Source organism: Triticum urartu, chromosome 7A (genome assembly GCF_056163025.1).
Source record: "Triticum urartu cultivar PI428250 chromosome 7A, HENAU_Tu73, whole genome shotgun sequence".
NCBI lineage: Eukaryota > Viridiplantae > Streptophyta > Magnoliopsida > Poales > Poaceae > Triticum > Triticum urartu.
In genome coordinates, this window is record NC_141879.1 from 752,871,426 (window position 1) to 752,888,478 (window position 17,053).

The 17,053-nt window shown below is 44.3% G+C and overlaps 2 pseudogenes; one reads left to right on the forward strand and one right to left on the reverse strand.

The window, feature by feature from the left end:
• Positions 1-572: 572 nt before the first annotated feature.
• Positions 573-1,399, forward strand: LOC147962843 (uncharacterized; annotated as a pseudogene).
• A 12,795-nt stretch (positions 1,400-14,194) lies between these two features.
• LOC147962844 (G-type lectin S-receptor-like serine/threonine-protein kinase At2g19130 pseudogene) lies at positions 14,195-16,806 on the reverse strand (annotated as a pseudogene).
• Positions 16,807-17,053: the final 247 nt, after the last annotated feature.

The following is a 17,053-nucleotide window of genomic DNA, read 5'->3' on the forward strand; positions in this document are numbered from 1 at the left end:
TGTGGCAGCGCTGGAAGATGACGACATGCTCGGAGAGATCCTCCTCCGTCTACCGCCCCAGCCGTCCTCCCTTCCGCGCGCCTCTGCCATCTGCAAGCGCTGGCGAGGCCTTGTCACAGACCCCACATTCCTCCGCCGCTTCTATGAACACCACCGGGAGCCGCCCTCCTCGGGGTCTTCTTCAATCACGATGCTAAGGCTGCTGCCAATGCATGGGTGCTTAGATGAGGTGCTAAGCATATTAAATAACTTAGCAACTATACTCCCCAATGCATAGGTGCTTAGCTTATGGTTGCTAAGCTTGCTTCATTTAATGATTTAGCAACTAAAGCTCTTCATGTATTGGTGGGCTCCTTTCCTTTAAATGTTTTGCCTAAGTTCACGCGCTTAGCATTGGTTCTTCCTGGGGTCACCATCCTCATCTCTCTCATCTTAAATAACTTGCCACATCAGATTTTTTACCTATGTGGAAGGCTTAGCACCTGTACAAGCTGGAGCATTGGGAGGGGCCTAAGCTCAAGTACACTCCCATCCTGCCCGCTCCTGACCGCATCCTTCCTGCACACCTCGACATGGGGGGCCGACTGCTCTGGTGCCACCATGGCCTTGTCCTCATCTTATACCGGCCGCGCTCTGAGGTTATCGTGTGCGACCTCATCACCGGCGGCCAGCACCGTGTGCAAATTCCACCCGAGTTCAAGATGGGCTACGTCAACGGGGAGGTGCTCTGCGCTGCACGCGACAAGGGCCACGTGCACGGTGGTTGCCACTCTGCCCCCTTCAACGTGGTCTTGCTGATTATGCACGCTAAGGATAGTCGACCTCTCGCCTCTATTTATTCCTCCGAGACCGACACATTGGGCGGTCTCATCTCAACAGAGGTTCCAGGTCCAGATCGTTCTGGAGCTTATATTAGCACCCTTGTTGGTAATATCCTTTACTGGTCATTTATGTATGTGAAGGAGGGTATACTTGGGTTTGATTTGAAAAGGAAGAGCCTTGATTTGCTCGGGGGGCCTTCGGATATGGATCTATCCCACAGCCACCAGCTCATTGAGGCAGAGGATGGCACTGTTGCTCTCATCATGTTGTGTTACCGTTACCAAAACATTCAAATGTGGCACAGGAAGGTTAATCACCATGGTGTTGCTACATGGGTGCTGCAAAAGACCGTTGAAACAGATAACATTCTTGGAATCCCTCCTCGGATTGAAGGAGAGGAGGCAAGGCTGAAAATTATACTAGGACATGTTGAGGATACCGATGGGATATTTCTATATGTGAACAACAGTGTCTATATGGTTCAACTTAAGACGTTGCAATCTAGAAAACTTTTTGAAGCCCGCAATAGATTTACTTATACTACCATTCTTTCAAGAGTTTCTATGCGCCTAGGTGATTGTTCATCCCTGGTGCTCATATTGTGGGAGTAACCTAATCTTCTTTGTTTTGTTCGTGGATGCTCAAATACCTTTGCTAGATAGATGACTATAGCCTTGTTGTTTAGATATGTCCCCTTTCTATATAGCTAGATAGACATGTGTAAGTTATCTCCAATTCTTTTTATAGTAATGGCATCACAACTCCATTGTTGATTTCCTAGATTAGAAAGCTTACAGCCTGTATCGTTTTTTGTGTGTGTTATCGTTAGTTATCTCCATCCTTGAAAGAGTGGAAGATAACAAATCAAATATCAATTGAGTAATAGTGGAAAATCAAATGTCAAATGGGTAACTCATTTGTACTTCTAATGATACTATTCGGAAACAATTTAAACTCTTGGTGAATGTGTTAGATTACTTGGAAAGAAACAAAGCTGATTGATATACCTATTAACGATATGCTGATAATACCTATTAAGTATTGACTGACTGTGTGATGATTGGTTAGGTTGTTCATTAATCATCCCATGGCATGCGTGATTTGGACAATAAAACTTGGCTGTTCTACACTAGGATATAGTTGACGACGATTGTAAACGTGATATGGGGCTTAAACCCAGCTCAACTGTGTGCATTACTATAAATCTTGATGTGTGCAGGTTCGAGGGAGACTAGCTAGTTGGCCCTGATGATAGGTTTTCGTCCGGTTGGTCAGCTTGGTAACACCAAATTGCATGGGTGAATGCCCAGTGAAGGCCTTGCCCCGGCAGTGGAGCCAACCAAAAGCTGAAATCTGTGTTGCCATATATAAGGCGAAGTAGTTATAGACAGTGAGTCTCTTATATTGTTGGCAATAGTAGGCTTAGTTTTGTGATCAAGGGAACAATTATTTATTAGTGCAGCTGCAGGGAGACTACAGACTATTTTATGATTGTAATCTGAATGAAGAATTTTGTAAACATAACGAGGAAGTGTGCATGCAAAGACAGGTGTGGGCATGATTCATTCAGTCGTAGCAGCCGTTGATGTTAAGAACATTCTACCTGGTAACACTCTACTTGAAGAAGAGATCAGGCAAATTCAGCCAACTTCAGACAAATTCAGAGACTTCAGGCAAATTCAGAGACGATAACAAGTTGAGTGCCATAGCTAGGTACATCGGTAGTTGCTCCATCCACATGCTGTTCTGCACAAGCAACGCGCGGGAGGTAAATATATGCACTTGTCAGAATTAAAACAAGGCTGTACAAATCAAAGAAAACTAGCTAGGTACTATGCAATACTACGAGACTGTGTGACCCAACGGAAATGAGTGAATATGGACGTTCGACAGATGTATCACTTAACATGTAAGAAATTAATTGAACTCCGATATGACCACACACACTTCTGTCTATAGCATTAATTTTTGGTACCTGCTACTGGCTTCTACTCCCTCCGTTCCTAAATATATGCTTTTTTAGAGATTTAGAGATTTCAATACGGACTACATACGAAGCAAAATGAGTGAACGATCAGCATGCATGATTGAGGGTCCAACCAAGTCCAACCGTGGCAGGTGGGGCTTGGACGTAACATGTAAGGATGCCAATGCAGATGATATAATTTCTACCTTGCCGAACTTGGTGAGATAATGATACCACCATGAAGCAGTACTGATGCTGCCTGCCTGTCACTGATGGAAAAAGCTCTAGCGTTTCAGCTCCTTTTCATTGCCGCCAGCAGCAGCAGCAGCACACGGAAATAAACCACTGGTGCAAAGAATGGTTGCAAAAGGTTAACATGGCTCCCCCCTATACCCCCTCTCCACCACCCTCGGCCATGCCGTTGCCGGGCATAGTAAAGCGGTTGGATAACATGTGAAATACCGATATGGGGCTAAAGCGGTGGTAGCTATGGGTCTTGTTGAATGTACATGAATAGAAATCACACTCTAACACAGCAGGCCATTTAGATCGAGATTGATTAGTAATTACGCCCCTCCTGTCCTTTTTACTCTGCACATTGGTTTTGCCGAAAGCCAAACTTTGTTAAGTTTGTCCAAATTTATATTAAAAATTATTAACATCTATAATATCTAATAAATATAATATGAAAATATATTACAAGATGAATCTAAAGATATTGGTGTAGTTATGTGAATGTTTATAATTTTTTATATAAACTTGGTCAAAGTTGAATGGGATTGACTTCGGACAAACCTAATATGCAGAATAAAAAGGACCGGAGGGAGTACTAGTGTAAATTTCCTTGAGATGTGGTAGCTAGGTCCAGTTAATTACTCAACCTTGGGGCAGGCAGGAGCTGCTTAGATTATACTGTATCTGTACAGGAGCATCTGTCGGACGAATCTGGTCAATGGTGGGTAAGGACTAAGGAAGGCAGGGTAAGAAAGTTAAAGAATTCAACAATCACCGGTGGAAGGGGAAATGATGACTGACCATGCCTAGTTCGCCGCCATGCCACGTGCGCTCCTTTGCTGTGAAGGATGGGCGAAGGGGAAGGGAGAAGGAGGCTGTATGTACTCGCTGGAATAAGATGTTAGGGGCGGGGAGGCAGCTGGGTCACCGTCGCTGGATAAACCTGGTGAGATGATGATACCAACCATGAAGCATACTGATGTCCGTGCCCTTCACCCTCAGAATGCTGAGTATTTGGTGTTGCATCTCTTTTCATAGCCGCCAGCACCAGCACGTGCAAAGAATGGCTACAGCTGAAGAGTCACTTATTCCGCGAGCGGCATTTCTTTGTGCTAAACTCGCAGCTTCAAGAGAAAGCTCAGCCTGGAATTTTTTTTTGCTTTTCATAAGTCATAACAAACTTGACCTCATGGACTTAACAAGTGATTTTACACAAACATAAACAGGAAGATAACAACAGAGACCATGTTGAGTTCAGGGTTTCGTTGCTTATTCAGAGTCAAGAAGGGTATTAAAAAGAAAAACTGAACATATTCCAATGCACAACGACCATGAGCCATGAAACCCATTAACAGTCGCGGAAGGGGCGTCCTCTGTCGCTGTCCACGTAGACATAAGTAAGGATGGCAATTTTACCCGTGGACATGGATATCCATGGATATCCGACCCGAATGGATATGGTTTGGATATACTTTTGTGTCCATGGGCGGTGCCCAAACCCGACCCGATTACTCGTGGGTAGGGCATGGATATAATCTCGTACCCGTGGGTATACCCAAACCCGTCAGGATGGTATGACTTAATGGGCAAAAATCTGCTATCCCTACCTCATAGTCACATGTCCCTCTATAATTTGATACTTTTTTTAATCTAAAACATGCAAAAGAAATTGCACAATCCCCATCATAACTTTTATTAGTTGACATTTAATCCCCTCCGTAACATACTACAACACTCCTTATTTTTTATCTCCTTGTTAAATAACTCGTCATTCTCATCTATTACAAAAATACTAAATGATCTTAGGTTGTTAGTGAACGTTGATTTACCATAAGTTGATGTTTATCATAAGTGAGGCCTAGCCTGCCACGAGGTGAAGAATGGAAGAGCTTATGTTAATAATGTGTTATGTCTTATTTATATGTCTCGAGAGGACCCAATGGATATCCAATGGATATGGATATCCGTCGGGTTTGGACATGGACACAATTTTTCACCCATGGATTTTTTCATGGGCGGGCAAAGACTGTCTTCATGGATATGGGTATGGATTTGATAATGTTCAACCCGATCCAAACCCGACCCATTGCCATCCTTAGACACAAGGGGTTGGGCAGGTTCTGTTTCTAAAGGAGAAAAAAAAGGATGAAAAACACCTCCCCCAGCTAACATCGTTTCTTCCTCTTCTCTCGTTGCCTCCACCCACAAACCCTAGCCCCCTCGTCAGAGGTCAGACAGCCGCCACATCCCTCACTCGTCTCTCCCTCGACAACAGAGCCGCGCCTCCAACCTCCCTTCCTCTTACCACGCCAAACCAGCTCCCATGGCGGCCACAGGGGCGAGGCGGGCGCGGCAGCTGCGGGCGGAAGCAATATGGGTTGATGGAGGGTTGGGGAGGGGCGGTTGTAGGCCGGGTCGGCGGTTGGGGGCGAGCGCCGGACAGGCAGAGGGAGCGCCTTGGTGGAGGGACAGCGAGGCTCGTCGGCTGGGCGACTTCGAGCGCTCGACAGGCAAAGGGCGACTTGCTCGAGGGACGGCCAGGCTCACTGGCTCGGCGACTGCGAGTGCCGGATAGTTAGAGGGAGTGGCTTGGTCGAGAGATCAAGGTGGGATTCACACACCTCTGCGGTACTTACGAGTTCATCTGATTACTCAAAATTTCTCAATGTGTCGTTTTCTTCTGTGATCTTACATCCATATCCTTATTCAAACAGGCCAAGGAGCCCAATGTACATCAGAACTGATGCTTTTGACAACAATATTCTGAGATTTTTTGCAATATTTGTAGGAACACAATCCATAGCTTTTTTTAGATAAAAGCTAGGCTGAGGCCCGACTTTATAAATAAAGCCACCGGGCAGAGTTAAACCATAAGACAGACGACGTGAACATAACGAGAGTAGCACCCAACACGCAAGAAAGGAGCAAGTATCGTACATGGCTCCCAGGCCAGTACACGGCGCGCAGGCCGGGAAGACAAAAGACGCCGAACATAGGGCCATCAACACCTAGCTGCCGGCGCGCAGGGGGGGGGGGATAAGGAGATAGCAGAATCCCGAATCTTGGAAACCATCATATCAAGCACGTCTCGATCCGTCTCCTTAATCAATAATCTCCACTGCTGCAAGAACACACAAGTTTTAAATAAGCAATCAGTAGGTTTAACAGGGAAAACATGCTCGATAGTAAATTTGTTCCTGGTCGTCCACAGGGACCAGCACATGGCAGCAATACAAACCCAGAAAATTCTTTTTTGGGCCCCGACCAGATTGTTGGCCAAAAGACGAAGCTCAGAAAAGGAAGATGGCCTCCAAGAAATGTGCAGCCAGGATCTGATGCAGTACTAGAATAACTTAGCTAGAACACAGGAGAAGAAGATATGCGAACTATCTTCTCTCATCCCACAGAGAGTGCAACGATCAGACCCAGGCCCATTACGCTTGCGAATCTGATCACCGGTCGGGAGCCGCCCGCGAGTAGCTTGCCAGAGAAAGATCTTGATCTTAGGAGGAATGCGCGCCCTCTAGATCCACTTAAATTTGGAAGAGACAGAACCCGAAATAAGTTTACCATAAAGCGATTTCACCGAAAACCAGCCAGAAGACGAATGAGGCCACACCACCGAGTCCTCCTCCTCCGAGAGCACAGGGAAGAAGGCAACAAGGCGCTGCCAGTCCACCAACTCTTCAGGAGAAAGAGTGTGCCGGAGATGCAGATCCCAATTATTGGAAGAGAGCACAAAGATTGAGATCTCATAATTAGGACAGTAAGAAAAAAAGTAGGAAAAGCGATAGCCAACGTGGTCGAACCACACCACCAGTCGAGCCAGAATCTAGTGGACCTAGCATTGTGAACAACAAACTTGACGAGACCCTGGAAAGTAGGTCTAAGCTTAACAAGATCTCTCTCCAAAACTGGGATGCACCGGAAGCCCGAGCGAACATTGGGCTAGAGTGAGGAAAGTACTTTGCTTTAAGAATGTTAAACCAGAGAGGTCTGTCCGAGGTAGTGGTCATGATCTTCCACCACCATTTGATAATTAAGCATTTGTTCATGACAAGAGTATTGATGATACCCAGCCCCTTAAGGCCTTTGGGTTTACAGATCAGATCCCACTTGACCAAGCGGTACTTGCGTTTATTGTCCGCCGAGTTCCAGTAAAAAGCACCTCTGTGTTTGTCAAACCCGGCGTGCGTACCAATCGAAAGAAGATAAAATCCCATAAGGAACATAGGAAGGGAGGAAAGACAAGTGTTAATCAGAGCTACTTTACCGGCCTGGGTATTGTACCTGCCCCTCCAGGGCATAACGCGATTGCCCACTTTGGCCACCATGGGAGCAAAGTCTTTAGCAAGGAGTTTATCAGTAGAGATGGGGAGCCCAAGGTATTTGAGAGGGAAGGAACCAAGAGAGCAGTTCAAGAGGCGAGCAACGCGCAAAGCCTCAACGTCCGAGACACCAGTAACAATGACCTGCTTTTAGAGAAGTTGATCTTAAGCCCGGAGAGGGCTTCGAAGGAGAGCAAAAGCAACTTGAGGTGGACGAGGCAGTGGTCGTTGAGTTCCACCATAATAATCGTGTCATCAGCATATTGTAGATGTGTAATCCCCTGGGGAATGAGATGGGAGCTAACAGGAGTGATGTGGCCGGACTCCGCTGCCCTAGATAAAATATTAACTAAGGCATCCGCAACGAAGTTAAAGAGGATAGGAGAGGCAGGGTCCCCTTGTCGAAGGCCTCTAGAGTTTTTAAAAAGTTGCTAACTTTCCCGTTAACCAAAATAGCAGTGTGGCCACCCATGACCAACTGCATGATACGATGCACAACCCCACCATCAAAGCCTTTAGCAAGCAATACTTGTCGTAAAAAGCCCCAGCTCACAGAATCGTAAGCTTTTTCAAAGTCTAACTTAAGAATGACTGCCTTACTGCCAGACTTGTGGATGTCATGAACGATCTCGTGGAGGCAAAAGATCCCATCAAGAATAAAATGCCCCATAACAAAAGCAGATTGGGTCAGCGAGAGAGTACGATGCGCCACAGGAGTGAGACGAGTAGCCAGGCACTTGGCGGGGAACTTGGCAAAATTATTGATAAGCGTAATAGGCCGGAACTGAGAGATAAGCTCCGAGCTCTTAATCTTAGGAATAAGGGAGTTGACCGCATAGTTAAGCCTAGAAATATCCACCGTCCCCAAACAGAATCCTTGAATGACAGCACAAATTAGGTTCTTAAGCTGCGGCCAGAAAGTTTTGAAGAAAGGGATCGAAAAACCATCCGGACCAGAAGCAGAATGTGCGTTAGAACTGGTGATGGAGGTAAAAATCTCCTCTTCAGAGAAAGGGATCAACAGATCGAGATTTTCCTCCAGGGAAACCCTATCCCCATGGTTCCAGAAGGCAGGGGCTAACTTGAAGCCTTGATCCGGTTTGGCAGACAGAAGGGAGGAGAAGAATTGAACAATGTGGTTCATGATGATATCCTAGTCTGACACCCTGGCCCCACCAATCAATAAGCTATCAATCATGCATTTACGCCGTCTACCGTTAGCAATAGCAAAAAAATACGCAGAAGGAGAATCTCCTTTAAGCAACCAATTGATCGAGCCGCGTTGGAGCCAGTAAGCCTCAGCGAGGCGGTGCAATTTCACCAACGAATGTTCGAGGGAGAAGCGTAAGGACCAACCAGAATCAGATAGACCAGAAGAATCAGCCCGAGCGTCTAAAGCCTCAATCTGAGTAGTGAGAAGCGCTTTGTCTCTACGAACTTGCACCGCATGATTAAGAGACCAGCCCCGCAAAAATAGTCACTCCTTTGAGCGGCCACGTGGACTTGAGGGGCTCTAGCATCCTCCCAACATGTTTCTTCTCTTTTGCAAGACAGGTTGTCCTCAATGCGTTATATCCAGGAGGCACATAGCCACCCATTTCATTATTTGCGATAAAATTGTAGGACTCCCGATAGTAAGGATTTCTTGCTAGATTGAAGGGAACCCCTATAGACAAAATAACTAGTAAACAACTATGCTTAAAAAAAGACAACAATAATTGACATTGTAATGCAAAGTTGCATACCTCCGGTGATGAACATTCTTGCAATGAGAGCATCAGCTTGTTGTCGAACCTCTGCATGAAAACTTTCTGAAATCCCAGATTGCTTTCCTGTTGCCTTCCTTTTCCTTGATGATGCCAATAAACCAGATTCCTCAAAGGGTGGTAGAGGAAGTGTGTTCCTAGTTTTACCATGTGAAATAAATAGAGCAGTTGCCTTATCTTCCTTGTGAAGTTCCTCGAAGAGAGGTGGTGTTATCTTGGTACAAGAGTTTATGCCTGCATTTAGTATCTTAAGAAGATGCGCTCTTATATATTCTTGTATAGCTGCCTGGGAAATCATGCATACAGAACTGGCAACGGAAACGTGTGTTGCCTCCTTGACCTGATGGATCTCTTTCTAGTTTTGTAGCATGCTTCCAGAATGGGTATTTCGGATTGACAACACCATTCTCAACCTCTTCCCCTGCACCATCAACCTCAATGCTGTTGCTCGCAGTACCACCGACTGAAGATTGGCTTGCTGCCATGCTACTCCCCGCAGATGACATGGTGTATACTTGTATCTTCTTTCCTGGCAATAGGAGGCAGCAGCAACATCAACAAGTAATTTTACCCCACAAACATCAACAAGCAGCAAGCTAGCAACATCAACAAGCAATTTTATCGAACAAGCAGCATCCTTAGCAAGCAGTTTTATCCAACCAACATTAGCAAAGAGGAACAAATCTAACTATTAGTCTATTATTTTGTACACCTATGACTATGAAAGTACTATTACTAGCTACATAAACGAATCAACGATACGTCAAGCCAGCAGCAGCCAAGCCCCAAGCATACATCAATGGATCAACCATACATCGGTACAACATCGGGGATCGGGGAAAATATTTACCTAGAGGCGGCGGCGGAGAAGAGCAGAAGACTAGGCAGAGTCCAGACAGTTGGGGTGGCGGCAGCGAGCCACTCCAGGCAGCAGCGGCGGCGAGTCACTGGCGGCGGCGGCAGCGGCGGTCCTCAGTCGGACCCTTCTGGTGTGGTGTGGTCGACAGAAGGTGCGAGAGAGGTTAGGTTTAGTCGCCGACTCGTCGTGGGCTATTGGGCTCGCCGGCTCGCTCGCTGCGCTCTGCCGCCTCGCCGTGTCCCGCGCGTTTCGCAGCCGTATCGCCATTTTTTTCTTTTCTTTTTAAATCAAAAAGGGGATACTTCTGCGATACCTGTATTTAAGCCGTATCTGGCGTATCGGAGTATCGGCGGCGTACTGAACGGCGATACAGAGATTTCTGCCGTATCGGTGCTTCGTAGCATATCCTTTGGTAGGATCAACTGAGGAAAGGAGGAGGAGGAGGCAACGCATACACATACATATGCAGATATTCGTACCACATAGCAAGAGCTTCAACCACCTTGCCAGCGTCGGCCGGTAGCTTCGATGATCGCGAGTATGCCACATATTTTGTCAGGATCTCCATTTCATAAATGAGCTACTGCCAGTCTCACATATTTGTCGCAAGGCATTATAAAGTACCCTCCTAACTGAATAACAGATTACCCAACATTTTTTTTGATCTGATACACGCTACAACAAAAGCATTGTTATCAGAAGCAAAACACATGCCTCTGTAGGAGCTACTGCAAGTCAGTTTATAGATCATGAAGAAGAAAGATGTCGTTAGTGAACATGGCTAACTAGCACAAGAATTTGGATGCTTTGACGCATATACAAAGTTTGGATGCGCATCTTGCTGCTCCTGGATAACAATAATTGCATATAGAAAATTTGTATACATGCACTAAATCGTTGGTGGCCACCTTGCTGACTTGCTCCCGTGGATACCTCACCTGACAGGGCTTGGATCTGGTCCGGTCGTGGTGGTCCTCCGCCTGCTCTCCTCCACCATCGGATCCAGCAAGGGCAGGCTACGGTGAGGATACCCACGGCGGGATCCAGTGAGATGGACGGCGAGGAAAGGCTCAGGGCACCACACGCGTGGCTCGACCTTGGCTGCTTTATCTGCAGCGCTGCGCCGCTGATGCAATCGCTCGCTCGAGAGATACACAGGGAGGAGATGAGGGCTTCTTGAAGAGTCATCATATTAAGTGGCCCAAAAGATCGCAGCGGACCGGTCAAAATAAGTAGGACACACCCTGAAAACCTATGCAAATGTTAACGCCCACACGTGTGGCAATGAAGCAACATGGTTTAAAAGCCTTCATTACCATTCATTTTGCCACGTCAAAACATATGACATCAGCGGGAATTTTTTTGGTTTTCGGCTTAAAAATGTTTTATCTCCTAATTAAAAAAAATTCCAATTTCACCATTATCTGTCTCGACGAGATCTTCAAAACTAGATCCCATGTTAATATGTTTTGACGATTTTTTGCTCAAAAGTTGCCTTGATGTTTACACCGTAGTTGTCAGTGTTTACACTAAAGTTGCCATGTGGCAATTTTAGTTTATAGAGCATGGAAATTTTAGTGTTTTGACCATGGCAATTCCAGTACTTTGACCATGAAAATTATTTTTTATATGAACCATGGCAATTTTAAGTGCATGTATCATGGCAATTTTAGTTTATGGTTCATGGCAAGTCTAGTTTCTTAATTCTTTGTTTTATAATATGTAAAAATTTACTTTTAAATATAGAAGAAAATAGCTAACATATCATGGCAACTTCAGTGTAAACACCATGGCAATTCATGTGCAATAGACATGACAACTTTTAACCCCGCAAAAAAGTCGTCGAAACATATTGATATGAGATCTAGTTTCGGAGATCTCGTCATGATGGATTTAATGGTGAAAACGGATCTTCAATCAAAATTTTCATTTAAGAGATAAAACATTTGAGAAACTGAAAATCAAAAAAAAATTCCCACATGCATGCATGCGGTCACATGACACATTCTGTGTGTTATAAGGCGTGTGAGCGGATGTCACTCCCACCACATGTGTGAGTGTTATCAGCGTCCAAAACCTACCCACAACGATCCCCACAAAAACTGTAGGAAAACAACTGTCAAGTTGTGGTAAATTCTAATCACCCATGTACAGTAAAAAAATTCAAAATTATGTAAAAAGTTAAACTCTACACCCTTTAGTTTCTTAGATTAGTATATGTTGCTAGCCAGTTTTCATCAACCAACAATAGGATAGTTGGGGCACCGCTAGGGTCACCTTTGTTAACCTTAATTAGTGAGAGAGTCTCTCACTGTGCCTTTTTCAATTAAATGAATAAATGGTTGTATATCATATGCTTACAACCCTAGCCACTTTGCGTCTAGAGCAAAGTAAGAAAAAGATTGAAAAGAGATTACAAAAGTGGAAATGGAAGGTTTGTGCTTCTCCTTGACCCTATAGGTAAGGAGAGGGAGAACCCAGGAGGAGGAAATTCTCTCCTTCCACTATGGAAGGAGGTAAGGATTCCCTCCTAGTAGGAATCGTCCTAGAGGCCTGCCATGCCCTATGGTGCCTCTTGTGGGCCCTATGGGGACCACTAGGAGTTGTCATCTCATAACGGCGCTTCACAATTTTCTATCACAAATAAAATCCTGAATTATTTGGATGTCTATGGTACCCATTCCGAGACCACCGAAAACATTCCATATTTAGACCCGAACTTTCCGAAATCATGTTATACCTTTCCATAATAGCTAGAACCCGGAAAGTAGTGGCTACTCTTGGGTGTAGTACACCCGAGTTAGCAAAAAAATTGAAAAAATGTGATCAAACATTGTCCAAAAAATATAAAATTTTGGGACCTGCAACATTATCAGATGTGTGAGGTTCTTGCAAAATTTCATCTAAAAATAGCATATGAGGAGCTCTCACAAAAAATAACAAAATCACTACTCAAACAGTGCACAAAACTTTCAGCAGTGATTTTGTTTTTTTCGTGAGAGCTCCTCGGATGTTATTTTTTGATGAAACTTGGCAAGAATTTCAAACATACGATAAACTTTGATGTAGCAAAATTTCAGATTTTTTGGATTTTGCTTGATAAACTTTTTTCAAAATTTTGCTAACTCGGGTGTAGTACACCCGAGAGTAGAAAATCCAATCTCCTTCCGCAACCATCTGAAACACTTACAGAACTATACGTAACTCTTTCGGTGCTCTTTTAACTCATTTCTCATTTCTCCAATAATCAGGACTAGAAACCGTTAAGCGTGTGACCGTACAAGTTTGGAAATAAGTGGACATGTCTCGGAACACCTTCTGGACAATAGTTAACAGCGGGATCTGGACACCCTTATTAACTCCCGCATATTCACAAAGTTCTCGAGTTAACCATTTTTACGAATACCATTCCCTTCGCTTCGCGGTACGTTTACAAACCTTGAGGTGAGCTAATCGATATCCCCGTGATAAACTCCTTGATCACTATAGCGGTTATCCTCGTTACTAGTTTTGTTCTCTTTACTCGTATTCATGTTCCGTATCCCGTGATCATAATCACACGTGTCTGGCCAGACGATAATGACACCCTAACACCGAGTGGTCCCAGAGAGTATCTCTCTATCATGAGAGGTGCAAACCCACTATTGATATCGAGATACACATTTCCGGTATACCTGTAAGTTACTTCTATTTAAGTCCAGTTACAAAAGTGACAATCGGTAACCCCAAAGTAACCATTTGGTATGTTGATATACAATATTCTCATGGGCTAAGGAACTATGCAACCATGAACAAGCTATATGAAATACCTATAACATAACAACGAAGACATCTTTCAATAATTCATAAGTTGGGTCTATCCAACTCCGTTGTTAGCATGACAATAATGTTCTCATATATTGATAGGATACTCACAATGCTCATGATTAGGAAAACAAGATCATCATCAATACATGAGATTGTCTTAGAGGCATGATGAGGGATGAATTGGTGTTTACATTTCCACAAATGTATTCAGGTTTTCCATTGAATCTCATATTCAAGAACCAACACACTTGTACAACAGAAATATAAACTTAATAATGAACATGGAAATGACATAATAACATTTTTATTGCCTCTAGGGCAGATTTCCATCAGTTACAAATTTATGCAAAAATAGTTGTTTCTTCAATCATAATCATTACAATTGTATAACAATTACAAATTTAGCCTTAAAGATAGTCATATATTATAACATCGCAACACAACTAGTTCCCCTGATACAAAAAGATTAGGAGCATTTTTTATGTGCGCTTCCGACCATAGCTCATAATAATTACAATTGTATAGCAATTAAAAATTTGGCCTTAAAGATAGACATATATTATAACATCGCAACACAACTAGTTTCCCTAACACAAAAAGATTAGGAGCATTTTTGATGTGCGCTTCCGGCCATAGCTTGGAGCAATCTTGGTACCGGGGGCATTGTGATCTCAACCAGGCCTTCGAGAAATTGAACTACCTGTCCCATTGTTGGCCAATCAAGCTCATCATCCTGGATGCACCAACATGCAACCTTGCAAGCCAGTTCAACCTCATCCAATTTGATGTCGCCATCTAGCTTGTGATCTACCAAACCCTTGATGTCTCCTTTGAGAAGCTTATGTGAGGCATACACAGGGAAATAAACATCAACATTGCCACCACTAGGACATGATGCACATGAGTTCCTCCTTCCAGATATTATTTCCAGCAACACCATCCCGTAGCTATAAACATCGACTTTTGGTGTAATAGGAACACCGCTTATCCATTCAGGCGCAAGGTACCCTGTAGTTCCTCTCATTGTTGTCAATACTCGGCTATAATCCCTTCCTATAAGTTTTGCCATTCCAAAGTCTGCAATTTTTGGAAGGAGTGAAGAATCAAGAAGTATGTTTTCTGGCTTGATATCACAGTGTATGATGCAGTCTCGGCAGCTGTCATGCAAGTAGGCCAACCCTCTTGCAACTCCTAGGCCTATCTGATATCTAGCAGTCCAATTCAACATGGTAGAATTGCTTCGAAATAGATGGACATCAAGAGAGTGATTTGACATGTATTCATAAACAAGCAACCTCTTGGAACCATCACAACAGAAACCAACAAGCTTAACCAAATTGATGTGTTGAACAGCTCCGATTGTGCTCACTTCGGCTCTGAATTGCTTCTCTCCTTGATAAGCACCATCGAGCATCTTCACTGCTACGGCATTGGAGCCCTTTATAAACCCCTTGAATACAGAACCAAAACCACCTACCCCCAACTTATCTATGAATTTGTTTGTTGCCCGTTGTAGATCATTGTATCCAAATGCAATGATTCCAGTACAAACTTGAGAATCACTCAGTATCTGACCAGAGTTCTTCTTTTTGTTTCTCTGGATCATTATTAAGAGGATAAGTGCAAATAGGCCTAAAACAAAAACGCCTGTACCAGTTACAATTCCAATAACAATTCCTCTTCTGTTGTTTTTCAAACTTTCTACATCTTTAGCAGAAAGACGGAGGTAAAGAGTTTCTCCGTTAGAATTGGCAGTGCCACTACATGGTAGTGCTCTTATGTTGAGCAATTTATTATGCCACATAGAACATCCATTGTCGCCAAAGGAGTAGGCTGTGCAAGAGCAATTATTCAGGCAAACTTGTGCGCACTCACTTGCACTTGCAGCAGCATCTACTTCTGGGGCATCCTTGGGCAACTTAACACATGGCATAGAATAGAACTTGTCTGTGGTATGCGTTGTGCCTCTATTGCTAATGCAGTCTAACTTAGTCTTCCTCGAGCACCCACCTGCTCGATCTTCTAGGTCCCAGTCCTTGGGGGATGTTATTGTGAAGCCCTCCATACAATTGCATTGTGAAAAATTATTATCATTGCAGATTGTGAAAGGCCCACAAATTGCATCAACGTCACACTGATCTCTTGGTTGGGCATTGATCATTACCCAATCTGGTGTGCCCTTCATCCAAATGAATGTCTTCATTTGACCCGAGATGTCAATTACATGACGAGTAAGCATATTTGGATCCATATATTGAGGCACTAATTTATATGTCCAGTACTTCTCTTTGTCACTGTGGACAAATTTTGCACTAATAGAGTGGCGGGCAGCCATCTCTGGAATTCCAGAAAAATATTTGCCGTTCCATGCACCGCTGGACCAATAGGGTATGGATGAGTTGAGTGCTACAAGCACTATCTGGTCAACAGCGGCCGGGTCTACCTCATAATAATAGACACCGGTAGCTGGGTCAGTCAAGCTTTTCCAAGAAACAAAACGGCGATTCAGGCCGGTGGCCTTATCCCATCCATGCTTGGCCCCAGGAAAAAATGTATCCGTGGGGTGATCAAAGCTTTGCCATAGAAACTCTGACAAGTTTGAAGAGTCTGTGAGTACGAGATTTCCAGTACTCAGCAGCCTAGCAGTGGTGCTATTTCTGGAGATGTTTGCTTGTGTGGACCAGATTATGGACATGGTGGACCGGTTTAAGATGACAAGGTTGCCATCGTGGGAAATGGTGAGCTCAACTGAGGTCGTGTTCTTGACTGGGTTATCCCTATTTCCAACCCATGCTGGAGTGAATTTAGGGACTGCGTTGAACCATATGCCAAGGTACCAGTTGGTGGTGCCTTCGGTCTGGAAGAAGCCGAGCGCGTACCTGCCATTGCCGGAGATGAGCTTGTCGTTGACGGCAAGTGATTGGCCGGCCAAGATGGTGTCCGTCGCTGTAGAGTTTGCTGGGGTGTGGATGCAGGAGAGCAGGGTGAAAACAATTAGGAAGGGCAGCATGGTGAACGGTGGTGAGGGCGTGCAGACTACTGCAGAATCGTGTTGTGTAGAGGCTGCAAATATAGGCTGGTGCTCAGCTCGGTCATAGCGACAAGCACTGGTGAGTCTTTTTGTGTGTGCGTGTGCGTTTGACTAAGTAAGCACTTCTGTTCAATCACAAAAAAAGAAGAAAATAATAGTATAAGTAAGCACTGTGAGTCAAGCACAACGTCCAAACTAGCACGTGGTGTTGAGAGCTTTTCCAGTGGCGATGGTGAAATG